At 33.7% G+C, this 6,296-nt stretch overlaps 1 protein-coding gene across 1 annotated transcript in view; it reads left to right on the top strand.

Annotated features, from left to right (window-relative positions):
* The first annotated feature begins 371 nt into the window (after positions 1–371).
* The window catches only part of LOC106871357 (growth hormone secretagogue receptor type 1), an 878,042-nt gene continuing 872,117 nt past the window's right edge, over positions 372–6,296 (top strand). The window contains exon 1 of the mRNA XM_052967163.1: positions 372–666. The gene's annotated coding sequence lies outside the window, so the exon portion shown is untranslated. The remainder of the gene's footprint in view (positions 667–6,296) is intronic.

Below are 6,296 nucleotides of genomic sequence, written 5' to 3'. Positions count from 1 at the left end.
CAAAAATTCTGTTAACAAAAATAGTGAGTGATAGGAAGAGAAGGAAAATATAAAAGAATATAAACAGTTTGTAGAATAAATGAAATGAAGATAGATCGATGGGTAGGTAGAATCCAGTAAATAAGAGGGGGCGAGAAAGTAACCGAAAGTTAGCGTGCGCACGTAACGAAGAGCGAATGAAAATGAGAAATAAAGAAAGTGATGTAGAAAGAAAGAAGAATGAATAAAGTTGTATAGGTGTTTTGTGATTTTTGAAATTATCACATTCTCTGTTTTTCATATTATAAAGGAATTGTTGAAATACATATTGTTCTTTGAAACCGTTTAATGTATGTGTGGGAAGGGGAAGTGTCTTGAACAACACGTTTACACAGCGAACTCACTACTATCAATCAGCTGTGCTCAGTCTTTTCCCCATTACTTTCTTTATTACTGTTTATCCGTTATTTTTTCTTTTCCCTTGTCATTACCTCTTGTGTATCCCTATTTATTTATCGTATGCTTCCTCGAAGACACGAAAGAATCCCACCCGAGTTCCAGCAACGTTGTAATTGCATTACTGCACAACAAGTAGTTTGCATAAATCTTCCACGTGGACTAACATTTGCTCTCACTCCCCTAATGTGTAACGGAAAATTTGCTGCAACGTAATTATTGAATTAAGAGGTAAGTGTTTACATTCTTTATCAGTTTTTCCTCATCGTCAACTTTTATACTTTCTACTCTTCCCTCCTTCATTCCGGCCTATACGTGTCTAGCTGAAATTACATGCATAGATGAATACGCATAGAGACCTACATACGCGTGTTAACAGTTGCACATACCACGCACGCGCGCGCGCACATGCGCACACACATCTACACGCACTCAAACACACACAGGTACACACCCACACGCAACCACGCACACTCACATAAACCCAGTCATGCATAGGAACATTTTCATTTCTTTTTTTACTATTTTATAAGCTTCCGATGTATTTTATACAAAGTATTCTTTATTCAATATCCTAAGTGAAATTTATTTTACTGATCCGGAAGTTATGATTAAGATTTTAGTACATAAACATACTATTTCTTTTTTATGGATTCTGTTTTATATGCGCCCATTGATCAAAACAGCTAGGCCAAAAGTTCGTCGTGCTTTCAACTAGGTACAATACATTTAATACCATCATAATCTTACCGATTTACACTTTTATGTCTAATAAAAGTTTCTCATACACTTTCTTCGGGAATATCTACCTGAAATGCTACATAATTAGCACAACAACTAATTATGTAATGTTTTCAAAAGCAGTTGTCGTGTATGCCAATCAAGCATATATGCTAATTGCAAGTAATTCTAGCTATATGATTATCAAAATACTTCTGTACAAAGTTGTTAGCTATCAGAATGAATGGAGCTAAGAATTAAAAACTATAGAAATTTAACTGGGACTGTATTACAGATTCAACTCAACAGTAGCGAGATGATGTACAATAAAGTCATTCTAATGTGCATAGTAAACTGACATTTTCAATCTAACACCACTATAGCTATTAGAATAATGAAGCTGGTCGTTATCTAATTAACACTAGGATATTTGATCCAAATATACTATAACAGATTTGAATATCGATTTCTAAAAGATGTGCAAAGCCATATATTTTAAGACGTGTTCGAAGTCAGCCTATTGGACCAATGTTCTAAACTGACAGTGTTTTCAGAACTCGGAAAGATGAAATTAAAATTACAATCGGTGAAATTTGCATTCAGCATATCATCAGAATGGATTTTGGAAACTATTTCGAACAATGAAATAGATTTTTTTGCCAATTAACAGCCGTTTACTGCAGATGGAATATATTTTATTTGATGTTAATTTACTGTGTCATTGAATTTTTATTGGGAGGGTTTTGGAGGGCCTTATGTTTATAAGTATGTTTTTTTTTATATATATATTTTGATATCCAAAGGTATCTGAAGTTATATTAGCAGCACATCATCCAGTGTCTGCTTTTCTTGTGATTTGCTGTGTAATAATTGGTGGAGTTTTAAGTATTTTGAAGTATTAAAGAGAAGAGAACTCGCTTTGTTATTGACGATCAAGAAAACTCAGAGCCTATAATAAAAGATTCCCAATTTGTGATCATATCCTGTTTTTGAGTATTATGGACTATGCTTTCCAACGTATGCATTTTTCTTAAGAAGGCAGTGCCTTGTCGAGAACGTATTTTGATAATAGTTTCGATTCGATGTAGTTCAAAGGAATTCGAAATAATTGCAGCTATAAGCCTATGATTATGTCTCGGCAAGAATAAATATAAATTTGTGAGATCAAATAATTGAGAAAATATGGGGTAAACAACTGACTGAACCTCAGTATACACCTACAACATATCAACCGTGAAATAATCCAATAAATTTTAAACTAAGAGTAATAAAATGATAACATATAAAATGATAATCTTATGGTATATATTCTTCATCATTCTGTTGACGTTTCACTATATAATTAGAAAGGAAGCAAGAAAATTATATCTTTTGTGAGGGGAAGAGTCTCTGATCTGAATGAAAATGTTAACGTATTTCTTTCGAATTAATAAGTCACGCCTAACATTTGGAATACATGCATATTACTCTACGCACCGGGAAGCCATGCTAACTTATCGGAAGCCTGAAGTGATCGTGTGAAAGCAATTAAACATATCTGCAACGTAACTAAATAGCCATCAACGCAGTATGATTAACAGTTATGCTATGTTTCTACCAAATTATAATTGCTAATCTAAACCACGCGTTAAAAAAGCGTTCAATAGAATTAGTACTCAATAAGTATCCCTATTTCTCTGCAGTACAGATGTGGTCAAAATCAGTCTAATTTATATATATATATATATATATATATATATATTAAGGGAAAGCGAAATAATCTCATTTATGTATTTTTTGTCACCAAGGCGAATATTAGTAAATGGTAGTCATTCATGCATACATGCATTACACTTATTCAAACACATACACTCACATTCACACATGTACGTAGTACGTATGTATGTATGTATGTATGTATGTATGTATGTATGTATGCATGTATGTATGTATGTATAGGTGATAATCTATACATGTGTGTAAGTGTTCAACGAGAAGGAGAGAGAAATATAGAATTATCCACAGCAAATAGACGGAAGTGTAAAAAATAAGAGAAATATTGGCTACATCCTTCACACACTCTCCCCGTTACTTTAAAGTTATTTTTGTCACATTAATCTGTGCACATTATTCGATTTCAAACATATCATGAAGTTTCACAGAAAACTTATCTGGATATCATTATAACTCATTGGCGTAGAAAGAACCTTTAATCTCAATACAAATGCTTTAATCGCTAGATAAACAGTTGAACGTAAATGCAATTACAGAACAATTCTATGCGTATATTTTGTAGTATGAAACGGATGCTTTACATGGAGACCTTTGCATGAATGTATGTACTAATTAAAAATAATTTGTTTATATGTTTTATTTGAAATGCAAATCTCTCCTAAAAGTTGTTGCAATTAATTTTACAACGTTTAGTGTTGCTATCTACTACACATGTTGGAAATTCTGTCTGTGGCTGTGTTTGTGGAGTTGTTAGCTAACTCCTCCTACATCATTTTAACAATTTTGATGAAACTTAACATATGAGTAAAACTCGTGTCTGGAAACTTCGTGACATACTCAGATTGTTGAAAAAGTTGATAATAGGGCCCCTGGAAGGGAGCCTTATATATATCTAATCCATCTTATTTTAAAAACCAAGGGAAATAACCCATTCACCCCTGGAAGGCATCCTTATATATAACCAAGAAAAATAACCTGTTCATTTTCCTAAATTATTTGGCATAAATCAAATTGAGTGTGCTTATTTATTATAATTTTAACTGTCAGAGTTATTTTCGCAATTTATCCAATACAACCCTTAAACAAGTAAATAGCATTTTCATAAACAATAGACCCACTTATTTCGGTTTGTGATTTATTCACGAATATACGAACACTAGCGCCTTTGAGCGTAATATCCACTGGGAACGCATGAAAGCTCTTTTCAGAGTTATTTACTTTTGAACTGTTATTATTTCATATCTGATTAGCCTGTTATTACGTAACGTGCTTCACGATTTTAGTATACATACCTTATTAGTATTTACTCCTATGTTATATACACTCTGGGAATGCATTAAAGCCCTTTTCGGGGTTACTTTTTTGAATTCTTACTATTAGGTAACTAATTTCATGTTATTTTATGACTGACTTCACAATTTGGGTATTTATAACTTATTGGAAATTCCAAAAAATCAAGATCTTGTGAAGACATTTCGGTATTCTCTGTAAATGCACAAACACAGTTTTAAGAGCTACGTACTTTGTATTGTTGTTATTGGATTAGCGAAACAATAATGAGAACGGAACCAAGGGATAAGTCCCCCTTTCTACGGAATTATCAGGTACGTCAACTAGTTGATATATAACCTGAATGAATTATTTTGTATCTTACATCGTTTTGAAAGGTCATACTACCTATTCAAATAAATCAATTCCTCACAGGGTATTTACATAAAATGTCATCATAACTAACCATGTTGCCTACATTACAGATGAGTGGTGGAGGCTGAGAAACATTTACTGTCTCATAATTAGTTTCCTATTGTTAGATACATTCTAGAGTAAGAACTGGATTTTGAAACGTTGCCGATATAGCGTATATTTATGCTTCTAAATTAGTAGTCGGTTTGTATTTGGATACATATACACACGCATGACCGTTGACTGAACACTATTCAATTTTTTTTCTCCGTGTTTTTCTCCTTGTCTCCGTATTCTTTCTGTTGAAGAGCGTAGCTCGAAACGTCAAAGACTTTCCGTATTCCCGAGCGTCATACTAATATATACTTTTGTTATTTACACCACCTGTCCTCGTCTGTTGTTATTTTTTGTATATTCTCCCATATATATATATATGTGTGTGTGTGTGTATGTGTGTGTGTGTGTGTGTGTGTGTGTTTGTGTGTGTGTGTGTGTGTGTGTGTGTATGTATATATGCACATTCATACATTCAACGATTCATTAATCTATCAATGTATACATACATGCATATGCACACACACACTCGCAAACACAAACACACGCACGCACGCACATGGATTATTTGCAAACAATTTGGTGATACAAGAACTACGAGTTGAAAACTTTGCACACCAGACTCTAGCAGGGTAAAATTTGCCATCCCTCAGACACAGGTAATCTAGGTAAAGCAGGTGCAGCAGGAACCATATAACGGTCGCTTTCTTCGCCGGCAAAGGTACAATTTGGGTTCCCTCATGACAGACGGTCAATAATGAGTACTTCTTCAAAATGTTGAGGGTGTTCAAGAAAATATTTCGTAGCGAAAAGAAGGAGCCTTTTATAAGGGTCGGTCGAAACTGTAGCAGGAAAGTGAACGTGTCCACAATTCCATTCTAGTCTCCAAGCACTTGACAGCGATGAACATTAAAATTATCCCACATTACGCTCCATACTTGCGCCCTGTAACTTTTAGTTGCTTCCAAATATGAAGGAAAAACTTTAGGGCATTAATTTTGAAGGCCTTGAAAAGATTAAATGTATTTTGATGCTTACATTTGGGTCACTAGAAGGATGCATTCACGAAGTGGCCAGTGCATTTCTACAATTACAGTGAAATCAGTAGATCCTAATTTGAAGGATATTAATTTTGTAGAGATGTGTAGGATCCTACTTTGAAAGAGATTAATTATACATATATATTTGTGTGTGTGTGTGTGTGTGTGTGCTTTGTACGTGTGTCTGTGTGTTCCAAATGAGAACAAGCAGCCAAAGGTTGTCATTATAATACTGGAAGGCTCGAATTCCCAAGCGAATAGCTACGATATATTCTCATCAGCAATTAATGGCAACAGACGCTACGAAAAACCATTAAATATATTCGAAGTAACACTAATAGGTGGAAAAAGATAAAATATATACTATAGACATTTATAAAATATATATATGTATAAAAATATACACACAACCATATTCTCACGATACATAGATATAAAACCCTTGCGTTAGGAACGTCTACATACTTACAGTCACACAAAAATGTATACGTACGTGCATACACACGCACAAACACAGGCATATATGTATGTACGTACTCATACATACACACATACACATAGGTGCTTACATGCATACACGTAGCATAATACATATATATTTAGGCATCTATACGTATGAATATACGTATATATATATATATATATATATAT

The sequence above is a fragment of the Octopus bimaculoides genome, chromosome 1 (genome assembly GCF_001194135.2).
Source record: "Octopus bimaculoides isolate UCB-OBI-ISO-001 chromosome 1, ASM119413v2, whole genome shotgun sequence".
Lineage (NCBI taxonomy): Eukaryota > Metazoa > Mollusca > Cephalopoda > Octopoda > Octopodidae > Octopus > Octopus bimaculoides.
Note: the sequence above shows the minus strand (reverse complement) of the source record. Positions and strands in the feature narration are given on the sequence as shown.